At 42.5% G+C, this 19,041-nt stretch overlaps 1 protein-coding gene across 1 annotated transcript in view; it reads left to right on the top strand.

Moving 5' to 3' along the window:
- Nucleotides 1–822: 822 nt before the first annotated feature.
- PNISR (PNN interacting serine and arginine rich protein) overlaps nucleotides 823–19,041 on the top strand; it is a 55,831-nt gene continuing 37,612 nt past the window's right edge. Inside the window, exon 1 of the mRNA XM_073626985.1 lies at nucleotides 823–994. The gene's annotated coding sequence lies outside the window, so the exon portion shown is untranslated. The remainder of the gene's footprint in view (nucleotides 995–19,041) is intronic.

The following is a 19,041-nucleotide window of genomic DNA, read 5'->3' as shown; positions in this document are numbered from 1 at the left end:
GGCTGCGGACTCTGGCTCTGTGATTGGTCAGAGGAGTGGGAGCTGCACAGGGGAGACATGTAGGTCACTGCATGGGCCCTTTAAAAAAAACGGCACGATTGTGCCCTTTCGTCAAGCATATATGGTAAATATCTCCTAAACTGTGCAGGTTTAGGAACTATTTCCAGTACCTACAGGAAAGCCTTACCTGTAGGTAAAAGTGCTGTAAGTAGGTTTACAACTGCTTTAAAGTGGAGTTCCAACCCAAAAAAAAAAAAAAAAATTATTAATGTGCATAAAAAAAAAAAAAAAACATTTGGAGAAATTTTTTTTTTTTTTTACTCACCTCTAAATGCCTGTTGCTAGGGGGTCCCTTGTAGTCTGCCTCCTTTGGTGCCTGGGCTCCTGACGTCACTTCCCTCGGCGCAGGAAGGGAGATCGCCTCTCTCCCCTCCCTCTTGTCAATCATCTGGGACACGTGACCGGTCCCAGATGATTGCGGGGCCAGTGACAGCACGCGGAGCCGCTCCCGCATGTACAGTGGGTGCCTGGCTGTGAAGCCACAGCTGTGCGCCCACAGTTAGAATGCCGGCGACGCCGAGCGGGGCTTCGATCCCCTGCATCGCTGGACCCTGGGACAGGTAAGTGTCCAATTAAAAGTCAGCAGCTGCAGTATTTGTAGCTGCTGACATTTTTTTAATTTTTTTTTTTTTTTAATGGGAACCCCACTTTAATAAATATGCTTATCCTAGTGTAGAGTTTTGTGAATTGAGCCTAACGACCACTAGATGGCAGCAGAGTGCCCCAGCCTTCACAGCGTCCTTCACTCTTCCCTCTACACTTGCTGCTGATCACTTCCGCTGGCCGAAGTAACAGCGCCATATTGTCTGTCTGGAAGATTGGGTTACCACGGGAGGAGCGTCGTTGTGGGACGTGTAGAGACTCCCGGGCGGCCTATAGCGGAAGTATACTATCGGAGAACGGTTAATATCCAGCAGGATCGTGTGCTTTGCATGTAAGTGAATAGGGGAACTCCCCTTTTTGTAGCATTGCTCCCAGCTGCTAGCCGTGGTTCTCCTCAGGCCTAGTACGCAGGCGCGGACGCTTGTGCTGTTACCGAAGCGGCCCTCACAGAACGGGGGAGGGGGGGAGAATATGTGCTGTCAGGTATTGCCACATTGATAAAACGACCTGATCTCTGCAGGCGGCAAGCTGTGCAAGGGGGCAGCTGAGGAGAAATAGCGGGAAAGGGCGGGAGGCCGCAGCGTGGTCTGTGTACCAGGCCTCCCAGTCACTGGGAATAAAAAAAACAGGCCTCCCAGTCAGCCTATGAATAGAGGAGGAAGGGGTCGCATGCAGCTTAGGCTTCATTCATTGCTTGTGTGTCACGTATAGGTGGGATTGCCCTCTTATACACGTGTTGGGGGTGTTCTAGCTTAGAGGATGTCAAATGTATGAACTAAAGGGAGCCTCATGTGGCCCCAGACATCACCAAAGGGCCACACATAATGTTCAGTATATGTAATGCTTGAGCCTGGGTTCACACTAGTGTGTGCAAAACACCGCATTCCTGTGCACATCACGTGATGGCTGTGCGATGTGAGCCATTCGCACCAAAATGGTGCACGGTGCTTCTTCCGCACCTAAATCGCATCGCGTGGGTGTTCACGCCTATGCAACACCATTCTGGCAGTTGCACTGCATTTTGCAATCTGTTTCAGGTAGGGTTGCCACCTCATCCCTTTAAAATTGAACACATATGTATTACACGGGTTCTGAGGCTGTTTTCATGCAGATAACGCACCAAGTGAGTTTAATTACCACCTTAATCAGAGAACTTGTGTAATTAACCACTTGCCACTGACCATCAAATGAGGCTGGGCGGTGCGGCTCTCGTCCTGGGTGGACGTCGTATGACGGCTTTCCAGGACGACCGCTCTCACCCAGCAGTCGCGGCCGCACCGAAAAGATGCACGATTAATCGTCAAGAATCATTATCGCGATCTTGATTAAGGCCTCATTCACACCAGGCGGATCTGCTGAGATCTCTCCGCTGAGCCGGCGGATGACAAGTCCCTCTCTGCTCACTGAGTGGGGAGGGGCTTGTCGAGCGCCGCTGCTTGCTATGGAGAGATCGGACGAAAACGGACAGCATGTCCGTTTTCATCAGATCTCATCCGATCCGCCAAGGACGGATGTGAACGTAGGGCCATCCGGCTGATTTTAGCGGATCGGACCGGGTCGGATGTCAGCAGATATGTCACCGCTGACATCCGTCGCTCCATAGACTAACATGGACCTGAACGGTCCTACAATGTGAAAGGGGCCTAAAGTGTTTCCCGATTCTTTCTATGCAAAGAATTCTCTGCTCTTCTGAAGCCACACAGGCAGTCTGCCAAGAATCAAAATATTCTTTATCAGTTGAACTTAAGTATAAACATTGTAACAATTTGTCAATGGAATAGACCTGTGTCTAAGTGAAAAAAGTTTAACCACTTAAACCAGGGCTCGACAAACCCCGGGCGCCAGGTCGCATTTGCGACTAGAATTAGCGACCTGGCGCCTGGGGCGGCACAGCTTTGGTATCCTGTGTCCGTTCGCCTCCCCCCCCCCTCCCGCCGCGATCGCGCTGGGCCGCGCCGGTAATTGAGGCCCCGGCTTTGCGGCCTACTGCAGTCCTATGGTTCCTGGTTCCTTCTGCAATCGGGCGCCCTCTGGTGGTGGCCGTTGGTATGACAAGACATCCACCAATGCTAATGGAGCAGCTTTCCCTACCTGTTTTCACTGCCTGCTCATCTCCTTCCCTTTACTTAGAACCCCCAAACATTATATATATTTTTTATTCTAACACCCTAGAGAATAAAATGGCGGTCATTGCAATACTTTCTGTCACACCGTATTTGCGCAGCGGACTTACAAGCGCACTTTTTTGGGAAAAAATACTTTTTTTAATTAAAAAATAAGAAAACAGTAAAGTTAGCCCAATTTTTTTTATATTTTGAAAGATGATGTTACGCCGAGTAAATTGATTCCCAACATGTCACGCTTCAAAATTTCATCCGCTCGTGGAATGGCGACAAACTTTTACCCTTTAAAATCTCCATAGGTGTCGTTTAAAAAATTCTACATGTTGCATGTTTTGAGTTACAGAGGGGGTCTAGGACTAGAATTATTGCTCTCACTCTAACGATCGTGGCGATACCTCACGTGTGGTTTGAACACCGCTTTCATATGCGGGTGCTACTCACATATGCGTTTGCTTCTGCAAGCGAGCTCGGCGGGACGGGGCGCATTTAAAAAAATTATTATTTTTTCTTATATATTTTATTTTTTATTTTTACACTGTTTTTAAAAAAAATAAAAATTGTGTCACTTTTATTTCTATTACAAGGGATGGGGCACATTTAAATTTTTTTTTTCTTATTTATTTTAACTTTTATTTTTTCACTGTTCTTTTAAAAAAAAAAAAAAAGTCACTTTTATTCCTATTAGAAGGAATGTAAAAATCCCTTGTAATAGAAAAAAAGCATGACAGGTCCTCTTAAATATGACATCTGGGGTCAAAAAGACCTCAGATCTCATATTTACACTAAAATGCATTAAAAAAAAAATTGTCATTTGAAAAAAAAAAAAAAAATGTCCCTTCAAGAGCTATGGGTGGAAGTGACGATTTGACGTCGCTTTCGCCCTGCAATGACTTGGAGATGGGCGGGGGGCCATCTTCCTCTCACTCGTCTCCATGTCAGGCCAGGGACAGATCCGGATCGCCTCCGCCGTTACCGACGGCCACGATAAGCGGTGAAGGGCACCGGAGAGCGGCGGTAGGGGGGCCCTCTCCTGCCGCCGATAAAAGTGATCTCGCTGCTAATCTGCTGCAGAGACCACTTTTATCTGAAAGAGAACCGCCGGCTCTTGAAGAAGATACCGGGGTTATGGTAGCTAGCTGCTACCATAACAACGGTATTTCTCTTCAAAGACAGGACGTATATAGTCGTCCTGCGGGAAGGAAGTGGTTAATTAAAATGAATTTATTATTTGTCATCTCCCTGCTTGGCCCCTTTCACAGGGGCTGTCTGATCAGGTTCGCATGTCAGTTTTTCAGGCGGACCTGATTGGATCCTTAGCGAGAATATGGTGGTCTTGTGTACCTGCATGGCAGGAAATAAAAGCAGTCACATTAGTTCTAGTCGTCTCTGTGTAAATTTAAGATTGGTTAATTTTTATATTGAAAATAAAGCTTTGTCGGTCGTTTTAAAAAAAAAAAAAAAAAAAAAAAACCTGGCTCCTAACTTTTTTAGCTGGCTCCTAGATTCCAAGCAAATTTGTCAAGCCCTGACTTAAACACTAAACCTTTTTTTGACATTTGTTGGTTTCAAGTTAAAATCATTTTGTTTTGCTAGAAAATTACTTAGAACCCCCAAACATTGTATGTGTGTGTATATATATATATATATATATATATATATATATATATATATATATATATATATATATTTATTTATTTTTTTTTAGTAGAGACCCTAGAGAAAAAAATGGTGGTTGTTGCAATATTTTATGTCACACTGTATTTGCGCAGTGGTCCTTCAAATACAATTTTTTTTTGGAAAAAATTACTTTAATGAATGAAAAAATTAAAAAAAAAAACTAATCAGTAAAGTTAGCCCATTTTTACATTTTTTTTATATATATATAATGTGAAAGATTTTACGTTGTGAGAATTGTGATCTGTTTATTCTAAGCAAAAAATTTGTGATTCTCATTTTGGCCAGAATCGTGCAGCTCTACCGCGCCATGTTGCAAGGACATGGCGCGACCCCCGATCTCTGTAAAGAGCTGCGGCTCTTTAACCATGTGATCGGCTGTGTCCAATCACAGCTGGTCACATGTAACCATGGAGATGCCGGTGATCGGCACACCTCACACTGACTGTGTTGAAGAGAGCTGATCAGCAGCATCTCAGAGGGGGACATCATAGTATGTAATCGGGGCACGGATCATCAGCAGTGAGTGCCCAGCAATCAGCGCCAACCAGTGCCCACAAGTGCCAGCAATCAGTGGCCATTAGTGATGCCAGTCAGTGCTGGCTTTCACTGCCGCCCATAAGTGCGACATTCGTGCCTCCCCATGAGTGCAGCCTATTGGTGCCACCTCATTAGCGCCCATCAGTGAAGGAGAAAAATTACTTATCTACAAAAAATTTACTGACAGAAACAAAGAAAAAATTTCTGTCTTATTTTTTGCTAAAAAAAAAAAATCACCCCCACTGGTGATCAAATACACCAAATGAAGGCTCTATTTGTGCGAAGAAAATTATAAAAATTTCACATGGTTACAGTGTTGCATGACCGCGCAATTGTCATTCAAAGTGTAACAGCGCTGAAAGCTGTAAAATGGCCTGGGCAGGAAGGGGGTGTAAGTGCTCTGTATTGAGGTGGTTAATCTGTGTTCGGGTTTAAAGGGATTAGGTGGCAACCCTAGTTTCGGGGTGTTATTGATCTAACATTAACACCCACAGCATATCACATGGACATCGTGCGATTGCTATGCAATGTAGGGAGACACAGCAAATCTTGCACACTTCCCACATCGCATCAGTGTGAACTAGGGCTGAGAGAACTGTCAAACTGCAGACCTAATAGAAAAAATGTGGGTCAGAGAGTGCGGAAAGCCAACACTTTTGGCTGGGATGGTTGCAGAAGACAATACAAAGCTGGGTAGATATTACATGGGGCTAGTAGAGATCAATGCTGATACCCTAATCCATGTTCACAATACAGACTGCTGAGGTCAGAGGGCCACATCATTTACCATAAGGTCACAGGTTGGGCACCAGGGCTCTAGCTGGTCAGCTCCTTAGAGAACATCCCTGGTGGATTATGCCATAATGTACTAGTATGCACAGCATGTTAGTACGTTATGGTAGACTTACCTGTGAAATGGTGCCCTTCAGCGATGTGGTGGGATCGATCCAGCGGGCTTCTTTGTCCGGTTTTCCTTCCGTGTTTTGTGTCTTCAGCCGTTTAATAGGCCGGGCCGCAATGACATCACTGTCATGCTCATGGGAGTCACATTGCCACGGCACACATCTGGGCCATAAATGTTCACTGAGCTGCGCGTGGCACATGGTGGCTGACAGGCAGAAGAGACCGATGGGTTCTGCTTATTTTTGAAAAATTAAGTTTACTTCCACTTTAAGGCTGGCTATACACTTTTTTTTTTTTTAATTTATTCAATTTCCTTTAGATTTACCTTCAACTATGTAGTACAAGGGCCTGCCTGATTGCATACTAATTGGTTTTGGTAAATCTAAAGAAAAGATGAACAAGAAAATTGTATAGCGTATGGCCAGCCTAACAGTAAAGCTGGCTGTAGCGTAGAAAAATTTGGCCGCACACCACTGTAGTAAAGATGCTCAAACTTTATTCCATATATCAAATGGGGACATCGCAAACTACCCTGGATCTGCAATCGCTCAGACTGCCCAAAGCTGGCTGTAGACTGATCAAAATCCAGCTGATTCGGCAGGGACTGGATGAAGTTCAATCAGTGCCATCACCAATGTCGATTGAACAATTTGGTCAACTTCTGCCGAAGGCACGTGTTGAAAATGTCTCAATCAGCAGCTGCAGACACTGATTGGTGTGTTCTGACAACTGCGGGTCCTGCAGTCAGAATAGATTGTCCCTCCTGGGGATTCCTCCAACCACCTCTTTTGTATGTATGGTGGGATCTGTTAGTTTCCTTTTTTTCTGTTCAGTCCACTGAGTGATTGAAGTGTAATGTAGGGCTGCAAGTAACGATTATTTTCATAATCGATTAGTTGGCCGATTATTGTTTCGATTAATCAGTTAATAACCTTCAAAAAAGTGTGTATAATTTAGTTAATATGTAAAGTTTAAAAAAAGAGTAATTTATTCTTAAATATCTCTATGCAGTGGTAAATATAAATAACCAACTATATGGTTAGGGAGCAAAATATCTCATTCACTCTGAGAATAACAGACAGAAGAGATAATCTCTATATACTATTAGAAGAGATATACTGTATATACTATTAGAGGAGAGATATACTGTATATACTATTAGAGGGTGAATCTTGTAAATATCATTAGACTCGGAGATCATTTTTTTTTATTATTTAAAAAAACAAACAATGTCTTCCTTAACCACTTAACGACCGGCCACTGTATATATACGTCATTTTTTTGAAGATGGATATCTCGGTAACGGCAGCAGCTGCTGCCACAACCGAGGTATCCATCTTTGTGGCCGGCGTTTCTGTACACGATAATGTTGGTCTCTGCGGCGGGTTCGCCACACCCCCTCCCACCGCTCTCCTGCGCCCACCGCCGCTTACCGGAGCCGTCGATAGCGGTGGAGGAGATCGGGACCTGTGAGTGCTTCGGTATAGAGACGAATGAGGCCAAGATGGCGCCCACCCGTCTCTATACCATAGGACGGCCGGAGCAACGTCATTACGCCGGCTTCGCCCACTTCTCTTAAAGGCACAATTTTTTTTTGTCATTTTTGCATTTTAGTCTAAATATGAGATCTGAGGACTTTTTGACCCCAGATCTCATATTTAAGAGGACCTGTCATGCTTTTTTCTATTACAAGGGATGTTTACATTCCTTGTAATAGGAATAAAAGTGATCCATTTTTTTGTTTTTTAAAACAGTGAAAAAATAAATAAAATAAAGTAAAATAAATAATAAAAAAAAAAAAATTTGTTTAAAGCGCCCTGTCCCGACGAGCTCGTGCGCAGAAGCGAACGCATAAGTGAGTAGCGCCCGCATATGAAAACGGTGGTCAAACCACACGTGAGGTATCGCCGCGACCGGTAGAGCGAGAGCAATAATTCTAGCCCTAGACCTCCTCCGTAACGCAAAACATGCAACCTGTAGAATTTTTTAAACGTCGCCTATGGAGATTTTTAAGGGTAAAAGTTTGACGCTATTCCACGAGCGGGCGCAATTTTGAAGCGTGACATGTTTCGTATCAATTTCCTTGGCGTAACATTATATTTCACAATATAAAAAAAATTGGGCTAACTTTACTGTTCTTATTTTTTTATTCAAAAAAGTGAATTTCTTCCAAAAAAAGTGCGCTTATAAGACCGCTGCGCAAATACGGTGCAAAAAAAATTATTGCAATGACCGCCATTTTATTCTCCAGGGTGTTAGAAAAAAAAAACATATATAATGTTTGGGGGTTCTAAGTAATTTTCTAGCAAAAAAAAACTGTTTTAAACATGTAAACACCTAAAATCCAAAACGAGGCTGGTCCTTAAGTGGTTAAAAAAAATGTCATTTTAAGAACATTTGTTCGATTTTCTAATGGTTAGTGGGGTGAAATCGATGTTCAATTCTCAACCACAGTGACGGGGAAATTTGGAAATAATAAAAAAACTTCTTGGTCAAAGGAATTTTCAGTGTATGGTGTTTTTGTTCAGAAATTACATTCGTTTTAAAAACAGAATGTTAAAAACAAGTGAAAATTTCAAACATTCTTTCTAGAGGTCGACCGATAGGGGTTTTTCTCTGGCCGATGCCAATATTTAGAAATCGCGATGGCCGATATATGATGCCGATTTATTTATTTATTTTATTTTTTTGGACCGATATGTTAAGCTGATTTTTTTTTTTTTTTTCTTTTTTCCCCTTCATCTCATAAAATCTAACAGTTAGACCCCTTTCACACTGGGGCGTTTTTCAGGCGCTTTTGGGCTAAAAATAGCTCCTGTAAAGTGCCTGTAAAACGGCTCCTCTGCAGTCTCAGTGTGAAAGCCCGAGTGCTTTCACACTGAGGCGATGCGCTGGCAGGATGTTAAAAAGTCCTGCAAGCAGCATCTTTGGAGCGGTGTATACCACTCCTGCACATTGAAATGAATGTGCACCGCTGCCGAAGCGCCTGCAAAGTGATTCGGCAGCGGCGCATTTAACCCCTTCCTCGGCCGCTAGCTGGATTATAAGCGCCCCGCTAGCAGCCGAATGGCGCCGCTAAAATAACGATAAAGCGCCGCTAAAACTAGCAGCGTTTTACCGTCAACGTCTGCCCGCTCCAGTGTGTAAGCAACCTTAAGTAATAAGTGATACAGAAAATTTTTAACATTTATTAAACAAAACAAACCTCCAATCAGTTCACTTGTATGTATAATTTAGATTTAAAAAAAAAAAAACTATATCTTAAATATTAAATACACAAAAACAGGTAATCAAAACTTTTGGATGAAAAAAATGGGATAACTTTACTGCTTAGTGTTTTTTTTTTTTTTTTTTTTAATTCATTAGTGTATTTTTTCAAAAAAAATTGATCCATGTGGCCAGCATAAGGCTCGGTACACACCTATGCAGTTTGCTTTTGATCTGTTTCTGCAGTGCTTTTTGCAGTGCTTTTTGATTTTTGCGCATGTGATATTGCTGCGATTAGCATTTTTTTTTTGGCCAATTTGTTGGGCAGATAAAAAAACACAAATTGCTGCAAAAACGCATTACATGCTTTTCTGCAGCTTCTCCATTGAAGTATATTGAACCAAAAAAAGCACTGTTTTGCGTTAAAAAAAAAAAAGCATAGATGTGAACGTGTCCCATAGGAAACCATATAAATGAACTGTAGTGCGTTTCTGCAAAAAGCACCAAAAAACACATAGATGTGAACCAGGTTTAAGACATTTAGTAACATAATGGGGTTAAAGAAAATAAAATTAGCCCTTTAGTACAAAAAAAGCAGATAATCACTACTGTAAGGGGTTCATTTATATTTATTTTACTGTAGAACTGTGAAAGTAATCTTTACAGTAGCGATTTGCTCTTTTTGTACTATAACTATAAACTAGTTTTTTTAACCCCATTATGTTACTGGCAGATTAATCGATTAATTTCATAATCAATTAGTTGTCGATTAATCGATTAGTTGTTTCAGCCCTAGTGTAAGTCACACCTATGGCTATCTCATGAGTTCATAAACTAAAATTGTAAAATATCGTACTGTATGTTTCAGTGGCTTAAAGGATAAGTTCACCTTTTTAAAAAAAAATGCTAATTTTTTTTGCAAGTCTTTTCTTAGCTTGTAAAGCATTGCACCCATGATCAATATTATGGATACAATACCAGGCTCCTGCAGACTCTCAGCAGAACTGCCTGCCCATACCTTTTGATACAGGCAAAACAGTTACTGAAGTCCAGGAGTATCAATGAAATAAGAGAGTGATCACCAGCACCCTTGTAGTTCATTGAGAACTACAAGCCGTCGGCGTAGTTGTTCATTCATTTAACCACTTGCCACCCAGGCCAATTCTGACATTTCTCTCTTACATGTATAAATCATTTTTTTGCTAGAAAATTACATAGAACCCCCAAACATTATGTTTTTTTTTTTTTTTTTTTTTTTTTTTAAGCAAAGACCCTAGAGAATACAATGGCGGTCGTTGCAACTTTTTATATTGCACGGTATAGGCGCAGCAATTTTTCTAACGCCTTTTTTTGGGGGGAAAAAAAGTTTTGAGCTTTAAAAAAAAAAAAAAATAACAGTAAAGTTAGCCCAGTTTTTTTTGCATAATGTGAAAGATGAAGTAACGCTGAGTAAATCGATACCTAACGTGTCACACTTCAAAATTGCACACGCTTCGGTACGTAGCCTAAGCCTCCCTGGCGGTATGATTGTCAGATTTTTAAGAGTCAAAGCGGTACAATTATTTTGCATAGAAATTTGGCATTTTATATTGTAGGCCTGTAATTTCTTAGCAATAACACACTTATATCTGTCCACCAAGAGTCTAGTAGATATCCCGGGTATGATGAAGTTTGAAACACAAAACTGGGAAAACTTATTGACTCGAGTATAAGCCTAGGGTGAGAAATGCACAGCTACTGTAAGTGGAAAAGAGGGTCAACAATGCCCATTTGCAGCCTCACTGTGCCCATTTGCAGCCTCACTGTGCCCATTTGCAGCCATAGGTCCCCCGAACTTCAAACTAGGTAGTTAAGGGTTCCTAGATGCCCCCTAGCTGCAGCCAAAATTTGGGGTCTCTGTACCCAAAGGGTCCTGAAATGACATTGCTGCAGATGGACACAGTTGACCGACTTTGGGGCCCCGTATCTCGGTGCCACTTGGTACTAGGAACCCCAAATTTAGTGTGCAAACCTAGTGGAAATAGCACTATAACATATCCAGAGCTGTAGTTCCTAGAACCAAGTGGCCCCGAGATATGGGGCCCCAAAGTTGGTTCGGAAAATGTCAAGCACTTCTGCAGCAGAGAGTGACATTTTCTGAACCGAATTTGGGGGCCCTGTATCTCGGGGCCACTTCATGCTAGGAACCCCAGCTTTGGATATGTCGTAGTGCTAATTCCACAGGGGGTTCCTAGCACCAAGTGGCCCCGAGATACGGGGCCCCAAAGTCAGTTTGGAAAATGTCATTTTCTGCTGCAGAAAAGTGCTTGACTCGAGTATAAGCCGAGGGGGACACTTTCAGCACAAAAAAATGTGCTGAAAAACTCAGCTTATACTCGAGTATATACGGTAATTAATATAAAAAATAATAATAATAAAATAAATTTCCCCACGATTCACTATCGCTCAATTCTGCAAGTGTTCTAATTTACTATCGCTGTTTTCTAGCTGGTCTAAAACCAGTTTTCTAGCTGGTCTAAAACCAGTTTTGACGTAAAGGGACACTTTTTGGTTGCTATGGACAATCTCCAGTTTACAGGCAGAAAGAACAGTATATAAAACTGCATGCAGGGCACTGGACAAAGCACTAGGGACAAAAGGGATGTGAAATAACTTCATACAGTAATGTAATCCATAAGATTACCGTATACTGTATGTATTATGATTTTTCACGTTTTTGAATTTGCCGCCGGGCTCTGCCCCCGTGCGTCGCGATGCTCGCAGGGAATGGAGCCCAGTACAGAGAGGCTTCGGGGAGGAGGACAGAGCCCCCAGACACAGCGGGGGGACATCGCAGGATCCTGGGGATAAGGTAAGTACACTGCACCAGAATCCTGCAACGCAATCCTGAGTGTGGCTCGGGGTTACCGCTATTGGTGCTGAAATTTAACCCCCAAGCCATACACGGGAATACCGTCAGGGAGGTTAAAAATCCCCATAGGCGACACTTTCAAAATTTTAATGCTTGGTGTTGTCTATCCAGTGCCTACTGATTATGCTGAGTGATGTCAAAGTGCCTCTGCTATGTCTTTACAGTCAACTTATGGGTCTCCAATTCACACGAAAATGTATGGATCTATTGCTGCTTCAGGCCTTTTCTGGCACTTTGTGTACATGTAACAGTCAGTATTTTTTGCTAGAAAATTACTTAAAACCCACAATTATATATATTTTTAAAGCTGGGGCCCTAGAGAATAATTTAGTGGGTTTTGCAATTTTTATTTTGTCACACCGTGGTTTTTCAAATACTTTTTTTTTTTTATTATTTGAATGAAAGAAAAAAAAATACATAACCCGATTTTAGTTGTAAAATATGATGTTACGACGAGTAAATAGATACCAAACATGTAACGCTTTAAAATTGCGAATGCTCATGCAAAGGTGACAAACTATGGCAAATTTTTACTATTTATAGGCGACATTTTAACCACTTACCGACCGCCCACTGTATATAAACGTCATTACTTTGAAGATGGATATCTCGGTAACGGCAGCAGCTGCTGCCACAACCGAGATCCATCTTTAGGGCCAGGGGTTCTGTGTACGATAATGGTGGTCTCTGCGGCGGGTTTGCTGCGAGATCACCGTTATCGACGGTGGGAGAGGTGCCACCGCCCCTCCTGCTGCTCTCCCGCGCCCTCCGCCGCTACCACGGCTTTTTTTTTTTTTTTTTTTTTTTTTTTTTTTTTTTTTTTTTTTTGCATTAAAGTCCAAATATGAGATCTGAGGACTTTTTGACTGCAGATCTCATATTTAAGAGGACCTGTCATGCTTTTTTCTATTACAAGGGATGTTTACATTCCTTGTAATAGGAATAAAAGCGATCCAATTTTTTTTTTTTAAACTGTGAAAAAATAAAGTAAAATAAATAAGAAAAAAAAATTTTTTTTAAAGCCTCCTGTCCAGACGAGCTCGCGCGCAAAAGCGAATGCATACGTGAGTAGCGCCCACATATGAAAACGGTGGTCAAACCACACATGTGAGGTGTCGCTGCGACCGGTCGAGCAAGAGCAATAATTCTAGCCCTAGACCTCCTCTGTACCGCAAAACATGCAACCTGTAGAATTTTTTTAAACGTCACCTATGGAGATTTTTAAGAGTAAAAGTTTGACGCCATTCCATGAGCGGGCGCAATTTTGAAGCGTGACATGTTGGGTATCAATTTACTTGGCGTAACATATTTCACAATATATAAAAAAAATGGGCTAACTTTACTGTTGTCTAATTTTTTTATTCAAAAAAGTGAATTTTTTCCAAAAAAAGTGCCCTTATAAGACTGCTGCACAAATACGGTGCAAAAAAAAAAGCATTGCATTGACCACCATTTTATTCTCTAGGGTGTTAGAAAAAAAAACAATATATAATGTTTGGGGGTTCTAAGTAATTTTCTAGCAAAAAAAAACTATTTTAACCACTTAAGGACCAGCCTCGTTTTGGATTTTAGGTAGGGTTGTCCCGATACCACTTTTTTAGGACCGAGTACAAGTACCGATACTTTTTTTCAAGTACTCGCCGATACCGATTACCGATACTTTTTTTTTAATGTCACGTGACAGTGTTTTTTTTTTTCATTTTTTTTTTTTTTTTAACAGTGCTTGCTTTTTTTTGGGGGGGGGAGGGGGTGAACGTTGTATGTGTGTGTTATTTTTTTATTTTTTTTTTTTTTACAATTTTTATTTTTTAGAATAATATTTCTTTTATTCTTTATTGTTTTTTTTTTTTTTTTTTTAATCAGCCCTTTTGGGGGGCTTTGGTGAGATATCAGGGGTCTTAACAGACCTCTGATATCTCCCCCTTGAGACAGAGAAAGAGACAGAGGATAGAGATTCCCCAGTCCCTTTCTCTGCAGCGTCAGCTGCACTGACAATGAATGGAGAGAAGACCGCAGCTTCTCTCCATTCATAAACTGACACATCGTAATCACAGGAGATTACAATGTTTCAGTTATGTGAATGGACAGAGTCAGCTGACTCTATCCATACACAAAGGAAGGAGGAGGGGGAGGACGGAGGAACTGAGGGGGAGAACGGACGGGACAGATAAGAGCAGAACGGAGGGGACAGATAAGGATAGAGGAATGGAGGGGACAGCTGAGAGGGACAGAGGAAAGGAGGGGGCACGGAGGAGGATGCAGTGACAGTCAGCTGTGAGCGATCACCGCTGTCTGTCACTAAAGCTGGTGAAAGCCGCCGGGGGAGAATCTTGTAACTCCCCCACGCGCCGATCACAGCTGACAGTTCAGGTATCGGGGGAGGCATCGGGAGCATTTGCCCGAGTACAAGTACTTGGGCAAATGCTCGGTATCGGTGCCGATACCGATACTAGTATCGGTATCGGGACAACCCTAATTTTAGGTGTTTACATGTTTAAAACAGGTTTTTCTGCTAGAAAATTACTTAGAACCCCCAAACATTATATATGGTTTTTCTTCTAACACCCTAGAGAATACAATGGCGGTCATTGCAATACTTTTTTTTGCACCGTATTTGCGCAGCGGTCTTATAAGCGCACTTTTTTTGGAAAAAATTCACTTTTTTGAATAAAAAAATAAAACAACAGTAAAGTTATCCCAATTTTTTTTAATGTTGTGAAATATAATGTTACGCCAAGTAAATTGATACCCAACATGTCATGCTTAAAAATTGCGCCCGCTCGTGGAATGGCGTCAAACTTTTACCCTCAAAAATCTCCATAGGCGACGTTTAAATAATTCTACAGGTTGCATATTTTGCGCTACAGAGGAGGTCTAGGGCTAGAATTATTGCTCTCGCTCTACCGGTCGCTGTGATACCTCACATGTGTGGTTTGACCACCGTTTTCATATGCGGGCGCTACTCGCGTATGCGTTCGCTTCTGCGCGCGAGCTCGTCGGGACAGGGGGGTTTTAAATTTTTTTTTTTAATTTTTATTATTTATTTTAAAATATTTTATTTATTTTTACACTGTTTAAAAAAAAAAAAAAAATTGTGTCACTTTTATTCCTATTACAAGGAATGTAAACATCCCTTGTAATAGAAAAAAGCATGGCAGGTCCTCTTAAATATGAGATCTGGGGTCAAAAAGACCTCAGATCTCATATTTACACTAAAATGCAATTAAAAAAAAAAAAAAAAAAAGTCATTTAGAAAAATGACATTTGAAAAAATATGCCTTTAAGAGGCGTGGACGGAAGTGACGTCTTGACGTCGCTTCCGCCCAGCAGTATCTTGGAGACGAGCGAGCGCCATCTTGGCCTCACTCGTCTCCTGACACACAACGGCAGAGGACGCGATCGCCTCCGCCGCTACCGACGGCTCCGGTAAGCGGCGGAGGGCACCGGATCGCGGCAGGAGGGGGGGGCCCCTCTCCCGCCACCGATAAAAGTGATCTCGCGGCGAATCCGCCGCAGGGACCACTTTTATCTGAAAGCCGGCCGCCGCACGAAAACGGGGATACCGGGGTTATGGCAGCTAGCTGCTGCCATAACAACGATATCCCCGTTCAAACTTAGGACGTATATAGTCGTGCGGCGGTCGGGAAGTGGTTAAACATGTAAACACCTAAAATCCAAAACGAGGCTGGTCCTTAAGTGGTCAAAGCCTATACAGGTTACCACTTTGGATTTACAGAGGAGGTCTAGTTCTAGAATTACTGCCCATGATCTGACGTTCATGGTGATATCTCACATGTGTAGGGCTTGAATTGTTTGCGTGTGTGACTGATGCTCGCAATTGTCTTTGCACAGGGGCACTTTTAATTTTTTTTACACTGTTGTGTTTTATTTTTTTATCCTTTTATCTTTTTATTGTCACAAGGAATGTAAACTTCCTTGTGACCGCAATAGGCATGTGCACTGAACTTTCAGCCAGCAAAAATGAGAGGTGCTGAAATTAATCGCTGCATCCATTCATCGTGGTTCGGGTGTCCCCGATGCAGCATCGATGCATACGACTGCCGGGTGACGTCATCCTGACTTGCCCCGCCCCTCCCGGGAGAGCTCTCCGGGCGTATAGTTGTTAAAATAAGTGTTTTAATAAATCCTCCTGTTGTATGTGCTTTTAAAAAAATCTGGAGCTACATACTGCTTTTTTCACTGAGTGTACATACAGTGTACATGCCACTCATGTGACTGCCCGGGCCCGCCTCTCTCTTCTCTCCTCTCACGTCTCTCCTGACGTCAGCGGGAAATTCTCAGCCCCACCCGCCTCTTCTGATCTGATAGCTACAGTCAGCAGGCGGGGCTGAGAATTCCCCGCTGACGTCAGGAGTAACGTGAGAGGCGGGCCGGGCAGTCACATGAGCAGCGTGTACACTGTATGTACACACTGAAAAATGCGGTACGTAGCTCCAGATTTTTTAAAAAGCACATGCAGTGGGGCACTTAATGGATTGTAACTTGGGATGTATTAAGACACAGTTATTTTAACAGCAGTAAGTAGAGTACAAATGTGTTTGTACTCTACTTACACCTCATACATGCTCCGTGCTGACAGTTCCCCCGGCTTCCCCGTTTGTACATTCCACTGTTAACTCCTAGTGTGCTGGAAGGTGCAAACGGGGGAGCCCAGGGAACTGTCAGCACAGAGACCATACAGGGAACTTCACAGGGCTGTTTGTCAGCTGTGGATTCTATCCCTCCTGACCTCCAAGCAGCAGTGTGTGAATGCCTGTACCCTGTAGTGCACCGGATTAGTGCACTTTTTAAGGGAGTGAGGTTATTTCTAATTCAAAGTGGAATTTGTAAATTTTTGGTTTATTAAAAGTCAGCAGCTACAAAAAGTGTATCTTCTGACTTTTAATAAAAAGACACTCACCTGTCCCACGATCCAGTGACGTGGCCACCCAAACCCTCCCTTCTCTCCCCCGCCAGTCCCCTGCACTGGCAATACAACTGTGGGCATCCAGCTGTGACAGCTTGCAGCTTCACAGCCGGGTGTGCATGTCTCACTGCGCTGTCCTGCATAGCGGGCAAACTTCTGGGACCTGTGATGTGTACCAGGGAGGAAGGGCCGCCTAGGCGGCCCAAGCGGAAGTGGGAGCTTGGTTCCTGTCAAAACTAGGTACCCACTCCTCACCCCCCAAAGAAATTACATGCCAGTTGTGGCATGTAAGGGGGTCAGGACTCAAAGTGGAAGTTTCACTTTTGAGTGGAATTCCACTTTAATAAAATATGTTTATACAGAAAGCACAATGACATCCCCAACCCTGGACTCCAGGAGGAGACCATCACCCCCCAAACCCTGCCATGTACACACCACAGGGGATCCTCTACCTCTGATGTTCCTCACCTGCAGGACTCCATGATGACCATCGTAACATCCTCCCTTTGATTCTTCCATCCTTCAGTCCCCTCCTCACCACCACCATTTTAATCTTTGAACTCTTCCATACAACTGTTCCTATCCACGGATTCCTCCATCTCCATCCCCAGACTCTTCCATCCTTCTGTTCCTATCCATGGATTCCTCCATCTCCATCCCCAGATTCTGCCATCCTTCAGTTCCTATCTCCAGACTCCTCTGGCCTTCCATTCTCTATTCATGGATTCCTCCATCCCCAGACTCTTCAATCCTTCTTTTCTTATTCATGGATTCTTCCATCCTTCATTTCCCACCCCTCCCTCATATCCTGGACTCTTCCATGTCCTTGTGCCGCTACATGCAGGAAGTGTCCTTCTTCTCATTTTTTTTTTTAAAGCAGATAAAATTAAAAAATGTTCTTCTAAGACTGCTTTCACACTGGGGTGTCGGCAGTAAAGCACAGCTATTTTTAGCGGCGTTTTTGCTGAGGTTTTCGGCTGCTAGCGGGGCATTTTTAACCCCCGCTAGTGGCCAAAAAAGGGTTACAACGACCTGCAAAGCGGCGCTTCGGTGGCACTGCCCAATCATTTCAATGGGTAGGAGAGGTGTATTCACTGCTCAAAAAATGCTGCATGCAGGAGTTTTTTTAACATCCTGCCAGCGCATCGCCTCAGTGTGAAAGCCCTCCTGCTTTCACGCTGAGACTGCGGCGGAGCCGTTTTTCAGGTGCTATTTTTAGCCGAAAAGCGCCTGAAAAATGCCTCAGTGTGAAAGGAATCTAAATGTTTGAATTTGTGTGATGGAAACCATCGTCGGTAATCATGATGCATCACGGAAAGGAGTCAAATCGTTGACAAGATAATCGTAATCTAATCGACTCATGAGACCAGTGAAAATGCGCATCTCTAGCGAAAATGGTGTTTTCTGCATTTTGCCGATAAAAAAATAGGTAGCCATAATGACGCATAAAACGCACACGATTTTGCCGTAGAGCTGCACGATCCTGGCCAAAATGAGAATCACCATTTTTTTTGCTTAGGAAAAAAGATCATGATTCTCTCACGATTCCCGTGATGTAAAATCTTTCACGTTGTACCAAAAAATGGGCTAACTTTACTGGTTAGTTTTTTTTTTTTTTAATTCATTAAAGTAATTTTTTCCAAAAAATTGCATTTGAAAGACCGCTGCTCTAATACAGTGTGACATAAAATATTGCAACAACCACCATTTTATTCTCTAGGGTGTCTACTAAAATTATATATAGTGTATGTGTATATATGTGTGTGTGTGTGTGTGTGTATATATATATATATATATATATATATATATATATATATTTATATATTGTGTGTTTGGGGGTTAATGATTTTAACTTGAAACCAACATATGTCAGAAAAAGGTTTAGTGTTTAAACTTTTTTCACTTACACACAAAGTCTATTCCATTGACAAATTGTTACAATGTTAATACTTAAGTTCAACTGATAAACAATGTTTTGATTCTTGGAAGACTGCCCAGTTTTACTCTTCCTTTCTTTTGAGGGCTGTGGCTTGAAAAGAGCAGAGAGCATTCTTTGCATAAAAAGAATTGTGAAACACTTTAGTCAAGATCGC

Source organism: Aquarana catesbeiana, linkage group LG04 (genome assembly GCF_042186555.1).
Source record: "Aquarana catesbeiana isolate 2022-GZ linkage group LG04, ASM4218655v1, whole genome shotgun sequence".
Lineage (NCBI taxonomy): Eukaryota > Metazoa > Chordata > Amphibia > Anura > Ranidae > Aquarana > Aquarana catesbeiana.
This window is presented reverse-complemented; position numbering and strand designations above follow the sequence as displayed.